Source organism: Leptonotus elevatus, chromosome 4 (genome assembly GCF_054856555.1).
Source record: "Leptonotus elevatus isolate MCC_2025b chromosome 4, RoL_Lele_1.0, whole genome shotgun sequence".
Taxonomy (NCBI): domain Eukaryota; kingdom Metazoa; phylum Chordata; class Actinopteri; order Syngnathiformes; family Syngnathidae; genus Leptonotus; species Leptonotus elevatus.
In genome coordinates this window covers 24,171,214-24,184,218 of record NC_141242.1, presented here as the reverse complement: position 1 = coordinate 24,184,218, position 13,005 = coordinate 24,171,214, and positions in this window count along the sequence as shown.

Here is a 13,005-nt window from a genome sequence, read left to right as displayed (position 1 = left end):
ATGAATGAACCTGCTTGATACATCATGCACTCGGAATCGACAGAGGGAGATGAGATCACAGCAAGAGTGTTTTCTTCCTGTTTTTTCAAATCATGCAACTGCACCATAACAAGTTGTGTTTCTGTACTTTTGTGTTTGTCTACCTTAGACTCTTTTTCTTTAGCATGTCTCCTGAAATGATGTTTAAGAAGTGACAAACACCGGTCAACCTCAGCACCGGGAAGATCCGGATTGGCCTCCATGGCCTGTGCCACAGACTTGGGAACGCCCTTCAAATGGCTACTCGGAACACTTGCGAATGCAAGGTGGAGGCCGTAGGGGCGTGTCCTGTTTTCAGAGTGTAATTAGTGAGGGCCCGATCAACAAAAGCCGCGGCCTCCTCATCTGCTTTGGGAGTGAATATTAGATCTGGAATGACACACTCAGGGAGGAAAAACAAAGGTTAAATAATTTTCTCGCAATGTACAGCTGTGTGCCATCTGCAAAACTGTGGAGACTGATTCCATAACTCCTGATGAGGTCCCCAAGGGGAGGCAAATATTGACTGAAAAGAACTGGACTTAAATTTATGGATTTTAATTGTCCTAATTATTGAGGTAGATTCACTCCCAAATATTTTATGACACCAAATTTCCAATTGATCTTTTAATTGTCCATATTCTTTTCAGTTGGTCTATAGTAGAAAACGTTTATTTATTTATTTATTATTTATTTATTTTTTATTGATTCTATATAGTAGAGGATGTGAGATCGAGTCCAGGCTTCGGCCTTCCTAGGTGGAGTTTGCATGTTCTCCCCGTGCTTGCGTGGGTTTTCTCCGGTTTCCTCCCACATTTCCAAAGAGATGCGTGGCAGGTTAATTGAACACTCCAAATTGTCCATAGGTGTGATTGTGAGTGTGGATGGTTGTTCATCTCTGTGTGCCCTGCGATTGGCTGGCAACCAGTTCAGGGTGTACCCCGCCTACTGCCCGAAGACAGCTATATGGAGATAGGCTCCAGCGCCCCCCGCAACCCTTGTGAGGACAAGCGGTTAAGAAAATGAATGGATGATTCTATATATAGTTTGCATTGTGTATATATGGTATGTATAGACGTATAGCCTGAGAGAGGACATTTCTCTGTAAGTGTTGACATGAATGCAGGGTAGGTTTTATACCGGCTGGATTAATATATTATTATACACAATTTATTTTATTTAAAATTGTTTTAATTTTTGATACCTCTCCTCCTAAATCTATACCGGTTGTATTCTAATTTTGATTTAGTCTTATCCAATTGATGAAACACTGTCGATCAAATGTTCTACCTGACTTGTCACAAATGACTAGAACTGTACCACTATAACACATTTCCCTATTGTGAAACTAATAAAGATAGTCTTAACTATAACACAAAGGTTTTAATTAACATCATCAACAGTTTTATAAAATGCAAAATACAGACTGCATTTATTGATGATCAAAAACATAGAAACTAATTTGGCTCACACGCACCCTCCTCTTTATTTTTGTTTTTATATAAAATCTGTTTCTATAAAGCCTTTGGTTGTTTTCAGGAAATAGTACTACAAATAAAAGTAGTAAGTAGACACACAGTCAGTCCACTGTGTTGTTTCTTGTACATGTAATATTGATTAGAAATGTCCTGACAATGGAAGAAAATTATTGAACACAAATTTAGCCTAGTATTTTTTTTTTTTAATGGCATAGCAACGAGCTATTACGCTTCCAAATAACACATAATCACACTTACAATCTAATTGGCATTTCCTTTTGAAGATGACCTAAATGATGAGCTATTAAGTGTAATTTGCACCAGAAGTGGGTGATAGAGTGACGTAAATAATTTCAGGGCTGACTTTTTCTGTGACATGAATATACTTGGGGTTGGACTGCCAAGTGATGTATTTACACTCAACGCATTTTTTAACTAGTGAAATGCAAATTCTAAACCCAGAAAGTCTTCAAATACATTGTGGTTATGCAGAAAGTCATAAAACAGTTTGGCAACTGCTTTCTTGAGAATCTTGAACAGAAAAGTAAAGGCTAAATATTGGTATGTGATTGGAAAATCAATCCGGTTCCACATTCACTTCTTTAAGTAGACTTTGATTATGGCCACTTGAAATGACTGAGGTACATACTTGTGGCTTGTTATTAAAGACCAATTCCTCATGTTGAGTACAGCAGTGCAAAGCAGCCGTAGTGCCTTCAAGCAAATTAGCAGTGATTGGGTCTAATATACAGGGTGACACAAAAAACTGGAACTTTTTAACAGTCCAATAAAATCAATAGTGATAGAAGAAAATATTTTATTCATAGTATATAAACAAAATATATTTTTTAAAGAAACAATGATGTTGCAGCGGTCAATGAGAAATCTCAACAGCAGATTTCAAGAACGCCTTCGTACAGGAGGACCCTATCTACAGGAAGTTATTAAAAAAAAAAAAATCCATCATTGTTTCTTAAATGGCATGTTTTAAGTTTTCAATTACTATGCATAAAATACTGTTCTTCCATCACTCTTGGTTTTATTGCATTGTTAAGAAGTTCCCGTTTTTTGTGTCACCCTGAATAAGTTGCTGAGTAAAAGGTAGAAATAAAAAAAATTAGGAAAAATGAGGGCAGGAAGTAAAGCTTCTGAAACACAAGGAAATGATTACTACAAAAATAAAAGCAAACTTGTCAACATGAAAAGCGGTACTAAAGATTGAGAAGTGAGAACTTAACATAAATGACAAGACATGACAGCACCTTTCTGTAGATTTTAAAGGGGTACTTGACTCATTGAGCCATTTTTAACAAAAAGAAGATAATACTGTATTTTGTTTTAATGAATGTAATAACTTCATTATTTTCAATGAACAATTAATAACTTTAAAAACTAATTTTGCCACTTGTTAAAAAATATTCAAACACAATATTAACTTTTCATTGCTGAAAATGGCTCAATGAGTCAAGTATAAGTAAGACTCTTTCCAGGCTGAAATTTGATGTCTAGCAAATGGATGGAACACCATTTTTTTGGTCTCTCATTTTTATTATCACTGTTTAAGGTCACAGGTTTGGGAATTGTATCATGAAGCTAGCTTTAATGGGTTATTTCACACTCTCTCTCTCACTCACTCACTCACTCACTCACTCCCCTCTCTCTCTCTCTCTCTCTCTCTCTCTCTCCTGTATCTTCCATCCATCCATTTTCTTAACCGCTTATCCTCACAAGGGTCGCGGGGGGCGCTGGAGCCTATCCCAGCTGGCTTCTGGCAATAGGCGGGGTACACCTTGAGCCAATCGCAGGGCACACAGAGACGAACAACCATCCACACTCACAATCACACCTATGGACAATTTGGAGTGTTCAATTAACCTGCCATGCATGTCTTTGGAATGTGGGAGGAAACCGGAGTACCCGGGAAAAACCCACGCAATCACGGGGAGAACATGCAAACTCCACCCAGGAAGGCCAAAGCACGGACTCGATCGCACGTCCTTGCACTGGGAAGTGGACGTGCTTACCAGTCAGCCACCGTGCCACCGTATTAAGGACATGTTCATGTTATATCTGACATCATAATAAAAAAAAATATTTTAAAAAACTGTCAATATCTCTGAAGAAGTCACTATGAAATATTACTCAGGGTCCTTGACTCATACTTTTACCTCCAAGGTGTGCTTTTCTTTGTTGAATGGACAGGTCACTAGCACAATAGTGTCAAAAATAACATGGTTACCAAAAGGACTATTGTTGTGGATCTATTTAAACACAAGTTAAGATCTAAGCTGCAGTGAAAAGTTACACTTCACCAATATTAATCAATATTAAAATTTAGCTAAATAACACAATGAACATACATATTTAAACATTATATATTTATTCAAAGGTTAAGTCAAACATCATATTCAAAGTTAACCGTCTTCCCTGAACCCGATTCTTTCCTCTAGACAGGTGTGCCTGTAATGTTCTGCCTTCTATTATTCAAGAAGTCACGCAGGAACATGTGCTGTAAAACTGATTGCTCTTTATTTTTAGCATAGCCATTACACACTTGGTTCAACCAGTAACTGTTGTTCTGTGTCCTAACACACAAACATCAGGCTATACTGCTAACTAGTGGATAATGATATAGCTGCTATCATTACATCTCCCCTCCAAAGTTTTAACAATACCTATTACGAAGCTTCTTTTTTTTAACCAAACAAATAACATATACATATAACAATTTCTCACTCTCTTATTTGTAATTATTATTATTTTTTTTTAACATTTGTTGACCAACAGTGCAACACTTTTATCCACAATAATATAACATTTAAACCTTCTCAATAAGTCTGTCCAGTGGTTTTCTAGGTCTTGTTGATCTTCTCAGAGGTTCAGTCATTTGAGAAGTTGCCTGCAGTTGAATTTGGTGTTCCTTCGGTACATCTTCTTGTTTTGCAGGTTTAGGCTTCTCACCGTCCTCACAAGTCCCTTGTGGCATCTGTGGAATGTGGTGCGAAGCTTACGACTCATAAGTAGCTCAGCAGGTGACGCCCCACACTCCAGAGGCGCAGCTCTGTAACTTAGTAAAGCGAGGTAAGGGTCAGTCTTACCATCTTTGGCTTTCTTCAACAGTCTCTTAACAATTTGTACTCCCTTTTCTGCCTGACCATTTGCCTGGGGGTATAAAGGACTTGAAGTAACGTGTCTAAATCCGTATTGTTTTGCAAAATGTTTAAACCCTCCACAGTCATACTGAGAACCATTGTCACTCACAACACACTGCGGGATTCCATGTCTTGCAATAATCCCCTTCATGTGCACAATAATGGACTGTGCGGTGGTGCTGGAGAATTGCACAGTCTTAGGATAGTTAGAGAAGTAGTCTGTGCCCACCTTTTGCCAGGGAATTGTAGGAAGGTCGGCTATCAGCATTGGCTCCTTGATTTGTTTGTTTTGATGTTTTTGAGAGATTTGGCATTTTTTAATCATTTCCTCTATGTCTATGTGTTGATGATACCTGGCCAGTAGATGGCTCCTTGTGCTCTTCTCTTACATTTCTCTACTCCCATGTGTCCTTCGTGAAGGCGGTGAAGCATGTCTTTGTGCATATTTTGTGGAATAACAATCCTGTCCTTTCTCAGCATGATGTCGTTCGACATGCACAACTCTCTGCTCTCACAGGGAATAACTGAGGACAGACTCCTTTTGACCAGCCACTGTTCATGCATTCTGCCCTTGATCCTGTTAGAAATCATTTATTTGATTTCCTGCGTGTTCAAAATACAACTCAAAGTTGAGATCTCGTGAAGAAGTTTCTTGCCAGCTTTTATTATTCAGAAATTTCCGAAGCCACTTTGGATCCTTGCTCAATCAGCAGTGACCGCAAAGTGTGCCTCTCGCTCTCTGCTCTTGCACACTTATACAAAAACAGTGTTTAGAAATAATACTCCCCCCCTGTCATCCTGCCCTGTCAGCAGAGTGAAATACACAACTTGATAATCCTACTCCGTTCTTATCTCAGTCCACTCCAGATGTGGGTAAACAATTGGTCCCCGGCACCTCCTTGCACCAGGAAATTTATGGACAGACCTCTGCTTGCACTTTCAAACATCCCTCATTTAGATAACTCAGAAACCTTACTAGACATTTATTTGCCAGAGAAGAGAACAAAGGACTATAGATTGACTAACAAATGAATTAACTGTTGTCTTATTATTACACAGCTCTAACTAATATCAAAAAAGATGAAAATATAAATTGAAACAGAAAAACAATGTTAATAATCTAACAATCCATTGCTGTCTCTTCAACAATTCGTTGCAGCATGGCATCTGTAGCAGACAGTGAGGCTGTGACCATGTAGATGTGAGCCTCATTCTCCTCTGCTGAGATGCACACAGTGGCGTCACTGTCGTTCAGGGATGGTGCTCGCGAAAGCGTATCAGCAAGCACTATGTATTTTCCAGGCGTGTATTTCAGCTCAAAATCATAGCGCTGCAATGTCATCTCCATTCATTGGATTCTAGGAGACATGACGTTGAGATCTTTTTAACTCTTTGTAAGAGCTTTTCAAGTCTCTCATCGTGTTGCTTCTTTGTGTTGCCCCAAACAACCAAGTCATCAATGTACACACCTGTACCTTCCAGACCTTCTATGATTGACTCCAGGGCTCTGTGAAAGATCTCCGATGCAGACTTTATGCTAAATGGGAGCCTCAGAAAGCAGTAACGCCCAAATGGTGTGTTGAAGGTGGTGTACCTGTTGCTTTCTGGGTCGAGATTCAGCTGCCAAAATCCATGTGAAGCATCCAATTTGCTGAAGTACTCAGGATTTCTTCACGCTTCGGGATTTGATAATGATCTCTTTTTATATTTTCATTTAGATCTTTAGGGTCGAGGCAGACATGCAACTCAGGGGAGTTTCTTCTTTTAACTCTTTGACTGCCAAGCATTTTCAGAAAAGATGATATGTGGGTGCCAGCTGATTTAAGCATTTTGACTGATCTTTCAAGGTCCACAGAAAATGTTGTGTTTGGACTATGGAAACACAGATACTACCAAATGAAAGATTGAACTCTCATCTTTCATCAGAAAAAAAAGTTTGTTTCTGCCTTATTCCGTTTTTCAGTAATCAACAATAGAAAATAGGTTAGTTTCACTCAAATGCTCTGTTTTGGACCAAAATACGGAGAAATCAAGCTTTTTGTGAAACAATATTATTTCATGCACTCTAGTCAATTTTTTTCCATGAATGATGCCACAAACACCTAAAAAGTGCTTTACTTCTGTAAAACACTACCACCAACAATGAAAAAGTGGTTTTTGATAGCAAAATACGTTTATTTACATTCAACAGTGTAACAATTTGACAAAATAATTTGGCAAACTATTTACAAATGTGTGCAACTGTGGTACTATTTACAATTGTGTGGATGTTTCAACTACACAGTTTTTCTTTTTGTGAGGTATATTGTGTAAAACTCCCCTGCGTGCAAGGGGACGCAGCAGGATTTGCACCACAGATTAGTTTCACTGCGATTGCCCCTTCGCATGCACTTTCTTGCCGGCCTTTTTTTCCGGGGAGTAGCAGGTATATACTGCAGTGTGTGTTTGGCCATGTTGTCATCAAGTCTACTCTCAAGATCATGATACGGTGACCTGGTGTTACGTCTGGCTTCCTCATGTCCTTTAGTTCCTACACCGGGTGGTAAGAGATGTTCTGATCCATCGGATCCACTCCATTCGTAGTGGCATCGTAGTCCAGAACCAGTGTCTTCTCCGTGATCAGACTGTACCTTCTCCTCCGATGAATATGCATTGGACTCGGGGTACTCTTTATCGTCCGATTGAACGTCCGCCTGTGTTCGGAGTGCTCCGCGTTTTCCGGCGTTAGCATCGCTAGCCGGTAAGGCTTTACGACGTGATTGAAGCCGCCGCGTCAGCGCTTCCAACTTCGGCGTCAATGCTTCCAACTTCGGCGTCAACTTCGGAGTCACCATCATCATCATCAATGTGCTCTTAAGCATTGGTCGATGCTTTTCGTCTTTGAATGCTCAAGCGTGAGCTGCTTGCAACCGGTCGCCATTTTCGCTTCCTCAGCCATTCTCCCCTCAACACTCTAGCTCCGCCTCACGTCTTCTACTGACGCCTACCCGATCTTGTCCAAAGAGAGTCATTGCTGCCATCTAGTGCCCAAAAATAGTCATTATACTACATTATTATATTTTTCTTGGTGCGGCACATTTTTGCAAAGTGATTTTGTTTCTTACACTTTGCACATGTTCTCCCAAATGACACTGCTTTGGCTTGTGACTTTCACCGCACTTCTTACAATTAAACGGAGCTTGATCATTGTCTCTGTTTTTGTCTCCTTGCTTTTACTTGAACTGTGTTTTGTCTTTCTTAGTCACTGCTTTCACAGACTCATCTTCTTCATAACATGGTGCAGCTTGGAAAGTAAGGGCATGTTGCTTTGCTAGCTCATTAGCTTGGCATATTTTTATTGCACTTTTTCAATGTAAGGTCCGCTTCCCTCAACGGCCTTTCACCTAGCTTCTTTTCATTAGTCCCAAGCACAATCTGAAAAAAACTCAATGATAAGGGATCACCCTTATTGAGTTTTTTAGTTCGCCAAAGTTGCAGGACTTAGCTTTTATTTTTAGATCGGTGAGAAAATTATCAAAGGCCTCACCTGGCTGTTAAAGCCTTGAACGAAACGCATATCTCTCAAAAGTTTAATTTTTCTTGGCAAGACAGTGCTCATCACACTTTTGGAGGACCTTTTCAAACTTATCTTTGTCTTCAGGATCATCATATACAAACGTGCTGAATACTTCGATAGCCTCCGCTCCGGCAATGGTTAGCAAAAGGGCTATTTCCCGATTACCCACTCCAACGGCAGCAAGGTAGAGCTGGAATTGTTGCTTAAACGCCCGCCAACTCACGTCCACGTTTCCCGTCATTTTCAGCGGCCCTGGTGGCTTTACAGTGTCCATCTTTCGTCAGTTATTTTCTTGACCCCACTACCTGGTACTATGTAATGTTCTGTCTTCTATTATTCAAGAAGTCACGCTGGAACATATGCTGTAAAACTGATTGCATTTTATTGTAGCACAGCCATTACACACTTAGTTCAACCAGTAACTGTCGTGCTGTGTCCTAACACACAAACATAAGGCTATACTTCTAACTAGTGGATAATGATATAAATGCTATCATTACAGTGCCCAATCTTTTTTGACCCAAGAGCAACTTTTCAAGTCGCCAAGCTTCCAAGATCTACCACTTCAGCGCCAACATCGCAAACTCACACAGATCTTTTCCAGCCTGCTGTAACTAACCTCACAACACTTTTTCATGTTTTTACAAACCACTAGACATCAGATCACACTCTTCTCATCTCACACTTGCAACACACACTTGGCAAACTGCATTTTGAACAATAACAATAACCATAACCAACCTTAATATGAAACAAACTGGAGGGGGTAAAACAGACACAAGTGTATCCCTGAGTTTAAAAAAAGGAAATCACTTCCTACCTTAGTGCGATACCGGACATTGGGAGGAGGCAGCTAGCGTCTCCTAATCAGGAGTATAGGTGCTGGTTGCAAGGCATAGGCAGGCAACAAGGTTGTCATCAATCATTGAGGCATTGAAGAGAGGCAGTTTTGTCTCACCAACAAATCCCATGAAAGCATTAAAAATATCTTCACCTCTGGTGTGTCTTTTTAATGGCAAAACAATGAGTAGCTCTTCCTTGATGCTCATGTCTTTGAAAAGCATCCTGATGAAAACACATAATTGTGCCACATCCGCCATATCAGTCGACTCACACACCTGTCAATATCCTTCCTCAGCTGCTCCTCTATATCTGCAGCCATTTCTTCACATCACCTTTTAGTGGTGTTGTGGGAAAGTTGCACTTCGTTAATGGCCTTTAAAATCTCAGATTTATTTTTAAGTCATCAAAAAGTCTATCTGCTGCCTCAAGGATGGTTTCCTTCACAATATACCCGTCTCTGAATGGCTTCTTGTGTTTAGCAAGAACACGTAACTTACGCGATAGGGAGGAATAGTTGTGGCTTTAGCCTTGACCTTCGGTTTGGTGAAAATTGCTTGCTGTGCTGCAAGCTGTGCTTTCAAATCCCGTACTTTTGCAGCGCGTAATGTGGTTTTTGCCGGTACGTCATTCTCGTAGCTCCCGTGTAGAGTTTTAAGGTGCCGCTCTACATTTCCTTTCTTCGCCACCGCCGCTGTTCCCTTGCAGATTAAACAAACGGGTTTTGAAGTTTAAAAAATATATAATTTCTTCCTCCCTCTCAGGGTGAAAATGTTCTGGCTCGTTTTTTAGCCATTTTAGTGCGTCCTGTAAGTTCTCCGTTGCACTCTGCTGCTAGCTGCTAATTACTGCTGACCGCTACCCACTTCTGTCATGCACTACCTTGGGTTAAAGGTGACATTATATATATATATATATATATATATATATATATATATATATATATTACAAATAGAATAATAATAAAAAATAATGTAACACAAACTTTCTCTCTCTCTCTCTTCCTCTCTCTTCGCCCCTACCTAACCGATTTACCAGTCGATCTACGTTCCTGCCCTCACCTATGGTCACGAGCTGTGGGTCGTGACCGAAAGAACAGGATCCCGGATACAAGCGGCCGAAATGAGTTTCCTCCGCAGGGTAGCCGGGCTCTCCCTTAGAGATAGGGTGAGAAGCTCGGTCATTCGGGAGGGACTCAGCGTCGAACCCGCTACTTCTCCACGTTGAGAGGAACCAGTTGAGGTGGCTGGGGCATCTGGTTCGGATGCCTCCTGGGCGCCTCCTTGGGGAGGTGTTCCGGGCATGTCCTACCGGCAGGAGGCCCCGAGGACGACCCAGGACACGCTGGAGAGACTACGTCTCACGGCTGGCTTGGGAACGCCTTGGGATCCCATCGGAGGAGCTGGCTGAAGTGGCTAGGGAGAGGGAAGTATAGTAATCATGTGTCAACATTCAAATTGACTTCCGTCTTCATAACAAATGGGTAAAGGGGGAAATGATGTATGCCATAAAGTATTCAGCACATTTGTATTTTTTGTGTGGCAGTGTTCCTACCATCCTCCTCAAAGTTGTTTAGTGCCAGTGATACAAACCCCTTCAGGCCATGGCAAATGTACCATTCAACTAGTTGTTCAATCTGTCAATTTTCTTTCAGTGGACAAATGGAATGGAATTTGCATACAATAGCTAGCTAGCTAGCAAGTTTGGTAATCACTAATCAACATGGTGAATATATATAAAATCACTCTACACTTACATCCAAGAGTGCTTCAGTGGGCAAACCTCGTTGTTTCATTTGTGCTACCCCCCCCCCCCCCCCCCAATAAAAAAAAAAAAAAAAAAATTGCAATGGACTCTACAACATTGACGTGGAATCAGCTGAATCCGATGACAAAGCCTGGGTAAACTGGTTAAATAAATTTTGGGGCATTTTAGAGAACCCTGAAACCATTTCTGTACCTTTTGTGACTTGATATCTGAAATAGCCAGTGCCTGGTAAAGGCTTTTGCGAAACAATATTTTTCACACAAAAATGATGGTAACATGTTGAAATGTTTTCCTTAAGGGTGAACAAATCATTAATAGTATAAATTTGTCATGAAAATAACCATAAAAGAAGGCACTACCAAAATTAGACTCAAATCAAATCAATCAAGAAAAAGGGTCATTATACAACAATTTAAGACTTAAGGAAGCTGGGATATAACTTTTTCTCTTTTTGGCGGGTGCCATGTTGGATTTGATGCATACCGGCCACTAGGGGACCACCCCAACTTGTATCCATGGATTTTTAAAAACCCATACCTAACACCCTGCCAAAAATTAAATACTTGTCCAGAAGTGCACAATCTTCATGATTTTGCACAAATTCCCTCTAGCTATGAAGCTTAAATTGTAAAGCGCTTTGGGCACCATATGGTGTAGTTAAAGCGCTATATAAAAAGCAGTCCATTTACCATTTACTTTTCCCAAGTTTGCAAATTTTGACCACCTGGTGGTCACAAAACTGAAAAATGGAAGCTATCAAAACTACTGTAACCCTGTATAACCATAGTATGCTGTATTACTTTAATTTAAAAATAATTACAACATTCATTCATACAACAATCATTACATAGTAGCAGCACTTTCAAAAAAACTGTCAGTTGTTGACTGCAGCTTCCAAAGATGAAGTACTTGCCACAGAAGAGCAACAACATTCAGTTACAGTATTCGAAGAGGATTTCTGTATGAATGGAGGGTGAGAAGCGGCAGGACACAAAGAGGACTTGTGTACAAGATTGAAAACTTACAATAGCAGTCTTGATGTGGTGCTCTCCCATATCGGCATGATTCACTATCTAATTCATTCAAATGGAATTTTAATCAATTTTTGTATGTGTTCCAGCCAGCCTTCTTCTCTTGCCTTTTCTGCTTCTTTTGTATGTGACTGTGAGAGCTAAGACATATGGTCAATCTCAAGTGTCTCCGAGGCCGATAAATCTAAATGCAAATGTTGAATGATGATGTGTATATGTGAGCTGTAACAGAGGCACTGGAAATATGACAGCGCAACAACTATAATAAATATTTCATGCTTTCAAATATAATGAGTAACTCATTATATCACTTGGTTAGCGCCTAAATCTGGCCTTTGCATTTTTATTATTTTGTTGTTGTTGTTGTTGTTGTTGATGAGTGCATCTCTGTATATTTCTTCTCTCAAAGTCTTCTTCAAACAGTGGATTGTGATACCTTCACGCCTGCCGTGTGGAGGTTGGCAGTGATGTCACTGACTAACTTAACAGTTCTCACAATTTTTCTGTCATCAACTGCTGTTGATACCCTTGGCCGATCTGTCCGAACTCTGTTGCTCAGTAAACCCGTGGTTTCTTTCTTTTTCAGGGAATTCCAAAATGTTGTATTGGCTCTGCCCCTTGTTTGCGCGAGAGCTCTAAATCTAATAGATTTTCCCTCTTCTCTCAGCTTCAAAATGGTTTGCTTTTTTTTAATTTTCTCCCATAGACAGCTCCCTCGATTTCTATCTATGTTTAAGCAATGTAAAAGGCAACACCTAAGCAGTTACGCACACACTTCAAAATATGTATACCAGATATTTCTCTTCAGAAACTGGCTGTGTACTTTTAATGACCTTTTGTAACTTATTTTTACAAAGGCTATATAGTCAAAGCTCTAGCATGGGGGAGCTGTTTTGTGGCCATGTGTCTTTTTTCCCGGACTTGTCAATGATGCTGTAATAGCTCATGAGGCACATCCTTTCCCTTTTCTTCACAGCAAGACCTCTGTGCTTAGAAAAAAGAAAGTGTCTGTTGCCTTCCTCTGCTGCTGTTTGAGCTCCTTTGAAGCTGAGGGTAGATGAGGAGACTGAGAGGACACCACAAAATGATTCTTATTGCTATTGTCTTTTGTATTTTTAAATAACCGCAAATGCTGATGGACAGAACAAATTCTCTTGTAACAA